This window comes from Heliconius melpomene, chromosome 3 (genome assembly GCF_056956725.1).
Source record: "Heliconius melpomene rosina isolate 202511_hmr_F chromosome 3, ASM5695672v1, whole genome shotgun sequence".
Classification (NCBI taxonomy): Eukaryota; Metazoa; Arthropoda; class Insecta; order Lepidoptera; family Nymphalidae; genus Heliconius; species Heliconius melpomene.
Genome location: NC_140391.1, coordinates 8,604,414 through 8,621,239, shown reverse-complemented (window position 1 = coordinate 8,621,239; position 16,826 = coordinate 8,604,414). Strand labels below are relative to the sequence as shown.

At 33.2% G+C, this 16,826-nt stretch overlaps 1 protein-coding gene across 3 annotated transcripts in view; it reads right to left on the bottom strand.

Annotated features, from left to right (window-relative positions):
* FER (tyrosine-protein kinase Fer) overlaps positions 1 to 16,826 on the bottom strand; it is a 39,645-nt gene that overhangs the window by 15,740 nt on the left and 7,079 nt on the right. The window lies entirely within an intron of this gene.

The window sequence follows — 16,826 nt, the reverse complement described above, 5'->3', positions numbered from 1 at the left end:
TTATATGAGCCGTATTTAAACTTGTAGTTATAAGTTTTAATAACTCTGTCAACGGTGACCCACATATTTTGACGGCTCGCGTGCTCATCGGCGCTCGTCATCGATCGATATGTAAATGTGTTCTTACATCATAGGTGTATTTATTTTTGTAAAAAAATATTTTATTGTAATTATAACTTAAATATCTATATATATATGATTATTTGTTTTTTTTTTTCACGCTTCACTATGTATCCTGCACATAGCAGGGTAGACAGGTGGTTTCTGGGAACCTTAAGTTAAGACACTCCCATTCTCCACTTTTCGCCGTATTCTCTAGGCATTGTTGAGAGGCCGGACTTGCCTCAAAAAAACATATTAAAAACATTTTCAAAACATTGTTTAAATATATTTTTTTACATAATTGAGGAGGAAGATAAGAAAAATGTTACAAAACGTTATGCAGTCATCGCGTCATTAATTGTTGCAACAAAAGTACTTACCTACTTAAATGTAAATCGCAAATATCAATATTTAATAGAAACAGTAAGAGGTCCGCAGGATTCGTTGAGTTGAGTAGCGGAACTGAACGCCGCGCCGCGCGAACGAGGCACGTTACAAGAGCGATAAAATTCAATATTTATCATTGATACTTATTATTAATTTTTTTATGTAAAAACACAAAAGTAACACAATAAACTAGTTTTAGTGCAACAAATACGTACTTTCAGTGAAAACAGTTGACAAGCGTTCGTGTCGGTGACCCGTTAACGGGACAAAAACTACGAATTTGTCGCGCGACGCTTTTTCTGAACGTTCTCTTTGATCCTTTTGCTAAATTGTAAAAAGTTGATTAACTTTCGAAGCAAAAGTTTATTAAGCATGTGCTAATGTCATATTCAAAATTGAAATACACATTAGAAAGAAAAATAATCGTTTTATAATTCGTGTGCTAAAAATATTTACCTACTATAAATAAACTATTATCATACTAAGAAATTTTAAATCATTATTTTCCTGTAATACATTTAGTAACAAAAGTAATGATAAAGAAGTTGCACTCGTACTATCCGGCCATAAAGCATGGCTACCTGCGGTGAAAGCGTTTTTCTGAGAACCCTTCAAATGCAGCCGACAATCCAAACTGTCCCATAGTAAACAAAGCCATTAACCTATTTCATGGGGATATAATAATGTCGTATTTGAATTTATACTACTTTAAAGCTGTTTTTGTTAAGCTAATCGTGACAAATTTTGTTTTTTAACTTTTTTTGGTTCTCATTTAACTTGGTGTGTTGGGTGAAGATATGGTAAATTGGTAATTGAGATTGTTACTTTCATATTCTACTTTTCGCTTGTTTAAACTTTAAGTCTCTTTCCGCTTACAGAATGGTAGGCATAGAGAATCATTACACTCCGTTCTCCGTTTTCGCCCCGTGCGCAACTTAATGCCGCCGATATAATTATCGAGGCTAGGAAAATGTATTATAAATAATTCATTTCCCTGAGTGAAAGTTGAACCCATGGCCATCGCACATACAGGTGAAACGCTGTACCACTACGCTACGAAGGACTTACATATTTCGAATTTAATTTCGTCTCTGTAACTAAACACTATAACTACGTAAACGCTTAAAAGAAACCAATTGTATATGCAATCCAGAATAATTTGCATCCTTCTTTACCATAACTTTGGATATATCAGCATATTATAAATAAGATATTTTCTCACGATACATAAACATTTATAATAATTGCTGTAACAACAATTGTAATTAAACTTATTAATAATGATTATGATGAGATATGGAAAGAATATGTGTAGAAAAACTGTTGCAACAATGATATCCGAGATATACAAGGAAAAAACGCTTGTGGCTGCATGTCCAAGAATGTCGATCATTCGAGGGGTAAGACACGTCCCGAGTAACATTTTAATTGATGGTGTGACTCATGGCTGGAGTTTGTGGCAATTGAGAATGTATGCAGTATGCACTGCATGTTGTAAACGACGGGATACGCCACGGGCGAGTGACGTGATGGTATTAAATATTCTTCGTATATTGCTGTAATGGTTGAATGAATTCTATTATGTGTGGAATTGTAGTTGATTGCGATTTTCATTTGAAATGTCAATAATAAATAAATATTTAACATGGATTTCTCGGAGCAGGATTTAATTTACTTAAATATCGAATGTTGTTTTTTTTTTCATCGAGAAAGATGTATAGTAATATATTTTCCTTACTTCAGTCAAAAAAAGAAATAAGGATGTGTTATTAAATTAAATATCTAAAAATAAAATCAGAACTATTTTTTTCATTAACTTAAACATTATTGAAAATTAAATGTTACATTATCTTAATTACTTATAACGCGAGATAATGTTTATAAATAAAGATAACTTTTAAATTTTTTACTTAAGTTTTTGTTGTGCTTTTTTTCTCGATAAAAATACCTGATACTTTATAGAATAAGGAAAAAATCTATAACACCTGGTTTTTAAATTCCAGTAATACGATGACGTAATATCGGTAATTGCATAAGTTTCTCTTTTACACAGAAAGCTAATCTTTCGCAATATTTAGTTTTTAGTTAAAGGTTTTAGATGAATCATTATGTTCAATTTATTTTTTGGTAATTATATTAGTCATTACATATACATATATCATGTAATATTTAAATGTTATATATGAAAAAATACTATTAAGTTTTTTTAAACGATGTTTTAAGATAGGTGTTTTTTAATAAGACTAGACTTTACGCAGTACTGATCATTAATTTAATTATTTTCTTATTATTACTGCAATTTATTTTAAACAGAAAATATTTATATAATACCTAAACACATATTTAAAACGTTTCTAAATACATATTACATGTAGCCTATGTGTGAATGAGCAGCCGATAAGGTGTGGTCGCTTTCACCGAGACACGTGCAGTTTTGTAACGTACCTAAATCACAACTAAAATGTATGAGATAAATTATATTTTAGACATTTATACTAACAGTGTTGATTACGCAAGAAATGTAAATTTTGAATTTAATATTTTATTATATATAGCTTCGCTTATTAATTATAATATGAAAAACCAGAAGCTGTTGAATAAAAAATCTTTTTATTTATGTAAATAATGAACATACAATCCATAGAGTAGATACAATTAAACTAGATTGACGATGATCTAAGTAATTATATAAATAAATACTTTGTCATTATTAAAACACATATATCTTTTTTAATATATAAAATACCTATATTAGAGACTGTCTTGGCACAGGCACAGACTGTAAACGCAAAGGTTGTTGGTTCGATTCCCACTTGGGGAAATGAGTTATTATTTATTAATATTTTCATTTCTTCACTCTGGTGGCACTAAGATATGGCGTCTGTTATCTCCGTGATTTAACACTTAATGCCTCAGGAAAGTAGAGACGAAGTGTCTAAATACTAGATTCCCTCTGCCTACTATATATAGGTATACACTATACAATATTGCGCTAAAAATGCAATATATAATATAATATATACCAAACATAATATTAAAATGTCTTAACATATTAAAATTGAGGTTTCCTCTACCAAATGGCATGCGAGAGCGTTTTCCTTCTTATTTCATTCACGGCATGAAGCCGACGGCCCTTCCCACGACTCGCGAATGTGCCAATTAGATGCACTCCGCCCGCAACATTAATACCGTTCACAATCTAATAAAGTCTATACAAAAACTATTTATATAATATCTATTATATATTGAGGTTATTATATATGTGAGGTTATAATATTTTTTGTTATGATTGAACTGTTGAATAATATAAAGGATAAGTTGATCAGAAACAACACGTCAAGCATCTTTATATGTATAGGTTCGCAATTATAAAAATTAAAAAAAGTTTTTCTTTTTTCGGCTGGTGCTCTCCTTTTTATGTGTATTCATTTTGACAATGTATATGGGCTACTGCGATAATCGACGCATCGAAACGTGATTTTACCGACCAAATTTCGGAAAATGGCGTAAGAATTGGGTGGCCGCGTGAGCCATGCCCACCTTCAGTCTTGTTTTTTTCCAGAAAAATAAAAGAATAACGTTTACGCAAACATATCTATTCAAAGCTAAAATCCAAGCCTCCCCCAGAACATATCTCCAAATATTTCCATGGAAATAGTACAGAATGACATGAGGTTTAAAGCCGCAGTGCAATGCGTCAAAGTTTACAAATTCACGGAACTACTCCCTAGTATAATATATTGCAAGAAAATCTACGTCAATCGCTGTCTGTCCACGACCACGAGTGAATGGATGCTAGCTCGAAGCAACTTGCAATAATATTAACCGCAAAACAAAACAAATAACAGTCTGATTCACATTTACTTGAGGCCACTCATTATACCTACAGAAATAAAAAGGTCTCGTAATGAAATTAATATCTAATGTCAATATGAGTATATACATACTGTAAATTATACAAATATGTTGTTAAATTAATTAATTTTTGAATGAATCCCGAACACAGAGAATAGGCAGAGGGAACCTAGTGTTCCTCACTTTCCGCCACATTCTAGAGACATTGCGTGTTGAACGGTGGAACTCAACGCCACGGTTATCCTCGACACCAGAGCGAAGAAATGAAAATATACATTTAAATAAATATTTCATTTCCTCGAGTGGAGATCGAACCCACAACCAGTCTGGTTTACAGACACTACACTTACTAAACAGTTCCCTGTTTAATGCTTGCCTATAGCTATTTTAGTGTTATATTAAAGAGTTTTTTAATATTACACTAAAATAGCTATAGGCAAGCATTAAACAGGGAACTGTTTAGTATGTAATGCGCAAGCGCAGGCAGGATACAAAGTAGATATTTCGCTTTGTTGTCGCGTGGTCGCGGGTGAAATATGTAAACACCATACCATGACAGGACGTTGACACTATGCCGCGTGCCGGCACGTCTCCTCTAAGCTTGATGGTTTACCCAAAAATCTATTTTACGTTATACAAAACCTAGATTTCTATTAAAGAAATTAAAATGTACACAAGAAGTAATAGTGTTACCGAATCTGGTAAAATTAGGCTCTTACGCACGGAACAATTTAGTTATGAAATAAGTAAATGTTTACTTTTATATGTCTTCAAAAATGTCTACATATACAAAGAACTGGTATATGGCATTTTTTTAGCTTCACTCTGGTTTCTGCTGACCTAGACCAGGAACCTAAGAAAGCAGTATTAACACTGTGTTCCTATTAAGACACCTCCGTTCCCCATTATCTTTAAAATTATGGCAGAATTCAACGCCGCACTTCGGTTCGTTACCAGAGCAAAGAAATGAAAATTTCTCGAGTGGCGACTTCAAATTAATTATTAATTAAAAATATTAAAAAATAAATAATAATTCGTATTTCATAACACAGTAACATGACATAGCCTAGATATTTATCTCACAACTTTTTTTTTAACGATCACTTCCTGTACAAAAGCAATAAAAATTTCAAAGAGTAAATGCATTTAAGTATTTTAAAATGTATATACATAAGTAATTTTTTCGAGCAATGGTAAGTAAATAAATGAAAAGTTCTCAGTACCGGCGCGTGTTGCTATCAACCGCCGCTATTTACACAGCTAAGTAAACTTTAAGTGTTTGTTATTATCCTCAACCGGTATAAAAAGAAACTTCTTTTAGTTTACAACAAGAGACATTCTTGAACAATGGCAGTCCTTATTTTAATGGTTGAATTATATCAAACTGTAATGACAACATTACGCCAGCGCCTAGAAAACTGTAAAATAATAGCATCATTGTGAACAACGATATCTCGACAAAACTGGGTCGGTTAGTTACCTTACCTTACCTCTACTATGTAGCTTTTACTCTATGTCTATTGAGTTTACATTTTTTTATTAAATAAAAAAAAATCAGCTTCAAATATATGACGTACAGAAGGGTTAAGGAAACCTAGTGTTAAGACAGTACGTTGTCCATTTTATTATTTATATATTATCATATATTTTTATGAATAATATTGCAAATATTTAACCTTTGAATTTATAAGTTATTTTAATGATAATTTGCTGTGTTTTACCTGTACAGTCATCAGTAATGACATTTTGTTTGCCCCTACCATAACGTATTGCTATCGTGTGACAGAAACATTAACGCGTTATACTTATTTATGTAACAGTATTTAAAGTAAGTCACGCAACGAAGTAGCTCTTTCAATCTTAGAATTAATTGATAATCTCCATTTCATTTTATGTCGACCCTTTTTTAAAATACACAGCGTATAGACACACTCTCACTTTTTATTGATCAGTATTCAGAAAGTTTTAACTTTCCCTTGCGCTATCGAGCAACGGCCACCTAAGTACGTTATTTGAATGCGCTTAAGTTTTTTGCTATAAAAGTAAGCGCGAATTTTTAAATACTTTGGCTTGTTTTCTTTTATTTTTAATATTAGAAAAGTTTTGTTTAACATTTGTAATTAATTCTTAAGTCTCGTATATCTACAAGTGAATATTATAATAATAGAAATTTTTAACAATAATAAGAAGGTATAAATTAAGTTAAAAACTGGGCGCCGGTGTCGAGCTTCTAAACTTACGAGTGTTGTTTACACACAGAGCACTGTGCGTGTGTGCGGGCACACACATGCGCAGGTCGTGCACGCCGGCGGCGGACACAGGTTTACTCAATGAACTGTGGCCAGGGCTGGGCTTATTGCCTCGGGATTTATCGACGTTTAAACACAATCATTGGTCGGTAGTGTCATGTTTATTACAAGGTCCGAGCCCGATCTCGTTCTCTTTTTAATCATACGGGACGATAATATCTCGTTTTTAATTACGATAAATGATACAGGCGGCGTATCGCTTAACAATCCGTGTTCCTTTGGCAGTTCACTTTTAAATAGATACATAAAACCAATAACTTGATTCGATTTTATATAATATAATTCGCATGATAGAAAATCATTGCTGATATACTTATTTCGGTAGTTGCGTCATCGTTATTAAATGTGGCAAAGAGATATCAATAGACCAGTTCGTTTAATACTAGTTAAGATGTCACAAATTTTCTATAATAGACGCGTTATAAAACATAAATAATATATAACAAATAAAAACCAAGAGACATGTTTTTCTACAAGTGATACAGAATGTACTCGGAGCCTTGTATGAGCCTAACTAAAGTAGAGTGGTCGACTAGATCCTCGGAAAAGTTTCAATATTCAGGTCCTGGCTCAGGCTGGCAGGTATCATCCCACCAACTCGTTGATACCGTAATACTGTCATCTAAGCTACGTATAACTGCCAAGTTTCATGAGGATACAATTATTACAAGTGATTCAAATTCCGATTCTTAGATTTTATTACATACTTTATTACAGCTCGACCTAATAAAAGCGTGTTAAAAATAAGAATTACGTATCTTGAGTGTGGCATAACATAATATGAAATAGAAATTCTGATTAAATATTATACATATTAAGAGTTTTATAGAAATTATGTAATTAATATATATTTTTAAAAAAATGAGGGACGAAATGGAGTTGCCATTGCAATATATGATAACAGAAATAAAAAATAAGTCAGCGTATTTAAGCCTATTAAAATTCGATGATTTATTACGGATTGACATATACAACACTACCCTTTAGATTAGAGCGTTAAGTGGGCGGGATTGTTGATCCGACTAGCGGTGCACCTTCCCTCCCGCTCTCACGTTTTATTGTTTTACATGTAGACACGTTGTTATTACTATTCTATTTTTTTTTCACGCTTCACGCTGTATCCCGCACGCAGGGTAGGCAGAGGAAGCCTAATGTTAAGACTACTTGCTCCCCAATTTCCGCCGTATTTTGGAAGTATTGCATCATGCATTTTGAAATCAATACCGCGCTTTGCCTGGATACCAGAGCGAAGAAATGAATATATTAAGTTCACTTCCTCGAATGGGATCGAACCCACAACCTGTCGCGATTACAGTCAACCATTGTGCCCCGGCGCCTCTGCCGATTTACCTTGATTTTATACATTTCTGTTACTCTGCAATTATTAAATAATTACAATAACAAAAATATTATAAATAATCAAATAAAAATCTCTGACGTATATACAGATATACATAAGTAAAAGCATGGGTAGCAACTAGTCGTAAAAGCGATAAGTATCGTCCTGGACACGGAGCCCGAGACCGGGGTATGGGTGGTCGGCGCGAAATTCGGCGGAGCGCTGCCCTCAAGACCGGTTCTGAGAACGCTCAGGGACTATTGTCTGCCTTTACTGCCGACGGTCCGATCAACACATACGTTGAACTAAAGTGGCTTGAAAACTTGTGGGAAAACATAAGATCGATGCTTTTTGTGTTAATTGCTGTATTTTTTTATAAATTATGACCAAATTTTAATTAATTAAGATATATAACTTTTAACTTTTAAGTTTACTTTAAAATCTTATAATATAATAGATCTGTAATTAGTAAATTAATGCACATTTATTTTCTAAATACAAAATCATGTCGAATACCTCGACTCCACCTCTCATCACTATAAAGAACGACAGTTACCGATTGCCAAATAAAACGACGCGTTCGAAAATAAACATTATATTATTACAGACGCCCGACATATTAGAATCAGATAGACGATAGATTATAATGAAAACATTGTACCGTCGTCACGGGCACAGGTGACTTGAAAAAATAAGATGTGACGGTCTCCAAACAGCCAACAACAATGGAAGTCCTAATCTCTTTTTCGTTAGCGTCCCGCCATATTTCATTCTGGCAGCCATTGTCAATAACGGCCGAGGTCAGAGGCAAATAGGAGAAAATAACGTGGAGATTTTATTCCCTTTTCCAAAGACCCGACCAAAATAAGCGGCAGAGTTCTGTTGCTTGAGCGCGCCGCCTTTTAAAACACGAAGTTTATTTTTTTATTTTTTTCGTCTTTTCATTAATATATTAGGATGGATTCGGGCTGTCATTTTTTTTTTGCTGGTGCTAGCTAGAATTATTTACCTGACGCATATTCGGGTCGGTTTTACATTGATTGTTATTACCGAGTCGTGTGAAATATTGTATTTTATGCATCCATTAAATATAAACGTAAGTGATTTATGAGAAATTCTTAGAATGATTACGCAATATTTTTGTTTGTATATGTAACAATTATAATTCGATATCATTTTGAAGAACATGCAAATTAAATCAAATCAGCTTCAGGCTGTGTCCCGCACTCAGCAGGGTAGACAGAGGGACCCCAGTGTTAAAACACTCCGTTCTCCACTTACCGCAGAATTCTGGAGGTATTGCACCAGAGCGAAAAAATGAAAATATAAACGGCTGCGAAAATATAAACTCAAACATGAAGAAGAACATTTTGTGATTTATTCAAATACCATGTTAGATATAAATCAATTACATTGGAAAGATGGCTGCTTCTCTGTAAAGGCTAACGATTTGCGGTGAGAAAACAATGGAAAGCCTTCACCTTACATACCGAGTGCTTTTTGCATAACAAACAAGTGAACGAGTGCCAAACATTACCCTACAGCAGTTTCGCATTAACTTTTTAGTATCTAGAATGTGTCATTGTGTCGTATGAAAACACCACTTGTTGTAAAACAATAGAAATGGTTTTGCTAGAATAGGTTTTTCATATTTTAAATTGTAGTGGAGAACGGAGTGTCTTAACACTAAGTTCCCTCTGCCTACCCTTTTGTGTGCGGGATACAGCGTGAAGTTGATGCGCGAAGATTTTTTGATTTATATAGTAAATGAGGTTAGGTTCTAATCTATTTTAATACGATTTAGAAAAACTTATATTTCAATACTTACTTACAAATACAATACATGCATAAGAACAATCAAGAATATATTTACATTATGTTAAATATGAAACATCTATATGTATGTATGTACATATTACAATAAATTAAATAAATGTTTTTATGTAAAATCTCGTAGTTTACGCAACTATCACCGTGTCACTGCTAGGTTAGACAGAAGATCAACTTAACAATCAGAAAGGAAATTGCCAATTGACCCTCCATTTGACTTTTCAATTGACCAGCTCAAGACTTGGGTCTGGCGGATAGCTAGAGAATTAATTTTGTCACCTATTCCTATTCGTACTATTACAATAAATTGAACATTAAATTTCATTTCATTGCTGGATTTTTATATGATCTTTAAATTTTTAAATTATACCCTGAATAAGGGATTTAAATAATATATTGTTACTAATATCCATAATATTTCTTAATTAAGTATGTTCCGCAAGATTCTGATCGCCGTCTATTGCATATATAATTAAACTTTTAATTAAACATACGGATAAATTAGAAAAAAACATTTGAATTTGAATATCGCGGCCAGTCGCGGCTCAGGGGCTGCGTACAAGCGTACAAGCGTGAAACAGACAGCACGGCAGGTTCGATTCCCACTCGAGAAAATGAAATATTTAATATTTTCATTTTCTCACTCTGGTAATGTCTTAATGGGAGCGAAGTATCTCAACACTAGGCTCCCAGGTTCCCTCTGCCTACCCAGCCAAGTACAGGATACAGCGTGCTAAAAAAATAAAAGTAATCTTCTTGTTTGTTTACATTAAGACAAGGCTTCAGCAATGTAGATTACATTACACAGGTTTCCATTCTCACTGACAGACTCCGTCTTAAACTGTATTATTATATCATAATACGTACATAACAAATGAAATATTCACAAGTTTGTTACCGCAACAATACTTATGTATAATTGCTTCTCAACTACGCGATAACAATCGTTCGTGACGTAAAAATTAGTTCAGATTTGAATTTTATGAAATGCCTTTAGTTGAGCAACGGACAGGTAATATTTTAAGCTAAATAATTCAATGTTTTTGACGTTTGAGTTTAGACAATGACGAATCATTAACAGCAACAATTTTCGCCTTCGTCGATTCTTAAATATAATGAACAAATAAACATAACATATCTACTAGATGATATTAAATATTTTATAATAAAAGTTTTCTTTATTATAAAATAAATAAATAAATTATAATAAAGAATACGTACTGTAGAAGTAAATTATTCAACAAATAAGTATTTACTTTTTAGATCCACCATTAAGATCATGGAATTAATAATTGATATTTTTTTAACCTCCAAGCTGTATCCCAGGCAGAGTACAATTAGGTAGAAGAACCTGGGAAGCTAGTGTTAACTTACTCCTTTCCACTAGGACACTTTCGAGCATGTGTAAGAACTCACAGGCCTACAGAAACTGCAGGATTTTTTTTTTTCTATTAGCAGTATCGTTCTCAAAGCTTCTCCCTATTTCTTTTGTGGTTTTTAGTTAATAGAAATATATTATTACTAAACCTATACCTGCCTAATTTGACTTACGTTAAACGATATTTCTATATCCAAATTAAAAACATGTATTAGCATGTAGCTACGGTGTATTGGACACGCTTATTAAACAATATGGCCGCGATATTAATAAAATATAGTTAATTGGCTCAACAGTTCACTTTGGCTCTCCGCCCAGCTTCTCCGAATTAGATGTCGCACTGCTCTAAATAGTTCGTTGCACTGACTGACCAGTCGGTTTCCCAATAGCGTATAGAATTAAATTCGTTATTATTCTTCCACACATTTATTGTAAAATGAGTATATGAGTATATGAATAATTGATTTTACAAAAAAAAAATAATTAGATCAGCCCACACTGAATTCCACACACAGCAGGGTAGGCAGAGGGTTACCACGACTGGGAACACACAGTTACAGTTATTTAGATTCTAAGTTATATTAATATAATTAATAAATAATTATTAATACATATTTAATATATGTTTTGCCGGACTAAATCCTTTTACTATTTAATTTTCTATTTCGAAACAATGCAACAGAACGACCAGCTGACTATATAAATATATTGTTTTGTCAGCTCAAGCTACCGTCGCCATAAATTAAGGTTTAAACACGATCGAACTGTAGTTTAGTAGAATTACATAAATCATATTGTGAAAGACAAGTAGGTTTCGTGTCAGCTTTATTAACTCAAAGTTATACGTACTTATATTTATATTAAATAATTACTTTAATTTTTTTAACGGTAATTTGTAAATGTAACGGGGTGTTACTATAGATAATTAATATTTATAAAACGTACATTTATTAATATCAAATGGAGGCCAGTCGTAGCAAAAACGCGACACGTTTACACTTACACTTTGTGTTGGTTCGATATTTAATATTGTCATTTTCTTCGTTCTGGTGTCGAGGGAAAACGCGCTGTTGAGTTCCTTCACTCAACACGCAATGCCTTCAGATGAACAGAAAATGAGGAGCGGATGTCTTAATACTAGGTTCCCTCTGCCTACCCTGATGTGTGCAGGATATAGTGTGACACTAAAAAAATACCTAATAAGCGAAAAAAATATGCTTTTGCTATTCTGACTCAAATAAAATATAAAAATATTTCTTATATTTTCCTCAACATTATAAAAAATATGTAAGCATACAAAAAACTAACAACTTATTATATCAGTATATATAATAAAAATTATGTCGATAATTAAATTGCAAAGCGAAATTAATTAATATTCGCAAAAAAAAAAACACGTAAGTTCATTAACCTCGAAATGCTGGTGTTAAATTTTATTGTATCTAATCCAAACGAATTGTTAAGAATTAAATAATGGCTTTTAACCTTTACGCTGCTATTATAGAGTGAGTGTAAATGGGGATCAAATTTTTGTTAATTTTCACAATACTACTATAAGCAACTTTAAAATATTTTAAAAATATTGTGATATTTGTTTTCTTTTTTTAGTATCACACTGTATTCCGCACATAGCAGGGTAGGCAAAGGGAACCTAGGCACCTAGTGTTAAGACACTCTGTTTCCATTAAGCTACTTTCGTTCCCCACTTCTAGAAGCATAACTTGTTGAGGGGCGAATAGATATAAATATGAAATATTTTATTTTCTCCAGTGAGAATCGAACCTATAACCTGTCATGTTTACAGTCGCACGCTAATGCCACAGCGCCACTACTGGTTTCATATACAATTTGTAAAAATACATACAAAATATACTTAATATTTATGTTAAAAAATCTTAAGAACAAAAGGTAGGACCACGTAACAAGAGAGCAATTATGGCTGAGTGGTCTTGTGGTCAGCAACACTACCGCACTAGAAGTTGTAAGTACATTTTACTTTAAGTTTGTACTTATCAACGTTTAACGTAAAATATTTTCTCTTGCCTTACCTTTACACTGTTTCTTTATATCTACAAAAGAATTAATAAATTTGGTTACAAATTAAAATATAATAATATATGAAAACTAATCATTTTAATAAAAAAAATAATCTAAGGTTCGTCGTGGCCCAGAGGAACAAGCGTGGGACGTGTAAAAGAGACAGGGGCTTCGATTACCACCCGAAGAAATAAAATATTTAATTTTTTAATTTTTGCGCTCTGATGTCGAGACAAAGCGCGGTGTTCACTTCCACCTCTTCACGCAATGCCTCCAAAATTCGGCGGCAACTTTGGAGTGGAGTGTCTTAACACTACACTTAACCTCTGACTACCCTGCTACATGCGGGATACAGCGTGAAGCTGAAAAAAATTACTTATAATTTGTTTTAAAATTTGTTTAGCTAGCGAAACAAACAATTTTATTATTACTTTTAAGTTCCGCATACTAAGCTTCTTTGAATCAAAGAAACGTGAGTAACGTGACAGGTGTGTTATCCATTTCAAAAAATAATGAACGTATAAAATGCTTTAAAAACTACTTTAGAACACGTAGGCAAAGTAATTTCACGTGACATGAAAGTGTTTAAGATGGTTAATGAAACAAAATAGATCAAAGAAACATAAGAGATTTGACGACACTTCTGTAACTAGTTTAATTTTTTTTTCCACCTTCACGCTGTATCCCGCAATGAGCAGGATAGGCAGAGGGAGCCTATTGTGAAGACACTTCACCCTCTTTTATCCACTGAAATCTTAGCTCTTATTTCTTAGTCAAGTGGCGGAACTCAACGGGACACTAGAGCGAAGAAATGAATCGAGTGGGAATCGAACCCACAATCTATCCCGTTTACACTAACACGCTTGTTCTCCTGCACCACGACTGGCCTTCTAGTTTGAATATAATCTATATATATAAAAGGACTTGTCCTCACTGACTGAGGTAAGACGCGCGCACAGCCGTAACCGCTGTGCGTAGAAACGTGAAATTTGGACAGATGTTTACTTTCGTAATCTGGACGTCCACTAAGAAGGGATTTTGAAAAATTTTAACCCTAAAGGGGTAAAATAGGGGTTCAAAGTTTGTATGGAAAAAAATTTAAATCGGCACCGATTTTTATAAAATTTGAAATTACATTTTTAAAAGTATTTAATTGAACACGTGTTTCATCGTTTTCTAGAATTCTTCCCTTAAGGGTGCAAATAAGGGGTTGAAAGTTTGTATAGGTTTTTTTTAAATCGTCACCAATTTTTATAAAATTTGAAATTCAGACTCTTAAACGTATATAAGTAAACACATGTTTCATGGTTTTCTAGAATTCACCCCCTAAGGGTGCAAATAAGGGGTTGAAAGTTTGTATGGGAAAATTCTTAAATCGCCACCGATTTTTATAAAATTTGAAATTTAGACTCTTAAAAATATTTCATTGAACACATGTTTCATGGGTTATTAGAATTCACCCTTAAATACGCAAGTGAAGCTGCGCGCGTCCGCTAGTATATATATAAAAGGACTTGTCCTCACTGACTGAGGTAAGACGCACGCACAGCCGTAACCGCTGATGGTAGAAACGTTAAATTTGGACAAAAGTTTGCTTTCCTAATCTGGACATCCACTAAGAAGGGATTTTGAAAAATTTTAACCCTAAAGGGGTGAAATAGGGGTTCAAAGTTTGTATGGAAAAAAATTTAAATCGGCACCGATTTTTATAAAATTTGAAATTTAGATTTTTAAAGATATTTCATTGAACACGTGTTTCATCGTTTTCTATAATTCTCCCGCTAAGGGTGCAAATAAGGGGTTGAAAGTTTGTATGGGAAAATTCTTAAATCGCCACCGATTTTTATAAAATTTGAAATTTAGACTCTTAAAAATATTTCATTGAACACATGTTTCATGGGTTATTAGAATTCACCCTTAAATACGCAAGTGAAGCTGCGCGCGTCCGCTAGTAGTCTATATATATAAAAGGACTTGTCCTCACTGACTGAGGTAAGACGCACGCACAGCCCTAACCACTGATGGTATGAACGTGAAATTTGGACAGATTTTTACTTTCGTAATCTGGACATCCACTAAGAAGGGATTTTGGAAAACTTTAACCCTAAAGGGGTGAAATAGGGGTTCAAAGTTTGTATGGAAAAAAATTTAAATCGGCACCGATTTTTATAAAATTTGAAATTTAGATTTTTAAAAGTATTTAATTGAACACGTGTTTCATTGTTTTCTAGAATTCCCCCCCTAAGGGTGCAAATAAGGGGTTGAAAGTTTGTATGGAAAAAGTGTTAAATCGCCACCGATTTTTATAAAATTTGATATTTAGACTCTTAAAAATATTTAATTAAACATATGTTTCATGGTTTTCTAGAAATCACTCCCTAAGGGTGCAAATAAGGGGTTGAAAGTTTGTATGGAAAAATCTTTAAATCGCCACCGATTTTTATAAAATTTGAAATTTAGACTCTTAAAAATATTTCATTGAACACATGTTTCATGGGTTATTAGAATTCACCCTTAAATACGCAAGCGAAGCTGCGTGCGTCCGCTAGTTATAAATAAATGCCAATGAAACTTTATGACATAAAACTAACTATGCAAAAGTTAGTCATGTTGTAAATATGTAACGATAACATTCTACAGATATTACAAATATGCAATGATATCTGCTGTGAGGATGAACAATATAATAACTGTACGAGTGTACTTTGTGTAATGGATGATTTTTTTAATAAAGCAGTAAAATATTAAATATTTACTATTTAATGAAGAAGATGAATTAGAATTTAATGAAGTAGGCATTAAGTGTTTCACATTTGTCTATTATCAAGAATCTAAAATTCTACCTAGTGCTAATTTTTTTACAGGTTCTCTCTGTATTCCACTGGGAAAGCAGAGAGAATCTAGTGGCTGGCCACTTACCGATAACTACTTTTTGCCAAAACTAGATCTCCTGCAATGAGATAATTTCCAGTGTGTAACACTTTATCTTTTCAGAGCGGGGAAAATGAAAATAATTAATTACTTACTCCTAGTGGAATCGAACCCATATCCATCAAATCAAACGCTACCGCTTAGCACCACGAGCACTTATATAATGTTATTCTTTTTCATTTTCTCATTCATAAGATCTTTAGTCTTTATTATATTAGAATCTTTGATTACTTATTTTTTTTAATATCATCATACAAAAAGGATTTAACCCAAAAACCATCAAGAAGGATTGTTCAAATCCAATGACAAGATTGGCATACGATTTAGTTCTATAAAAAGAAACAGCACGTAAATGACCTATTGTGAAACGTGAACTATAGGAATACAATGAAAACAAACGTAACAATAGTTTCGTGGGAACGAATGCACAAATTGCAAGGGTCAAGTGGCTACGGTAAATGCATTTTACGTCATAATACTATTCATAGAGTAGACCAAATTATAACAAATTTGAGGCATTCGTGACGGTTGTGGGTTCGATCTCGAAGTGAAATATTTATTTACATTTATATTTCCGTTTCTTCGCTCTGGTGACGAGGCAAAGCGCGGCGTTGAGTTCTGCCACTCAATACGCAATGTCTTCTGAATTCGGCAGAAA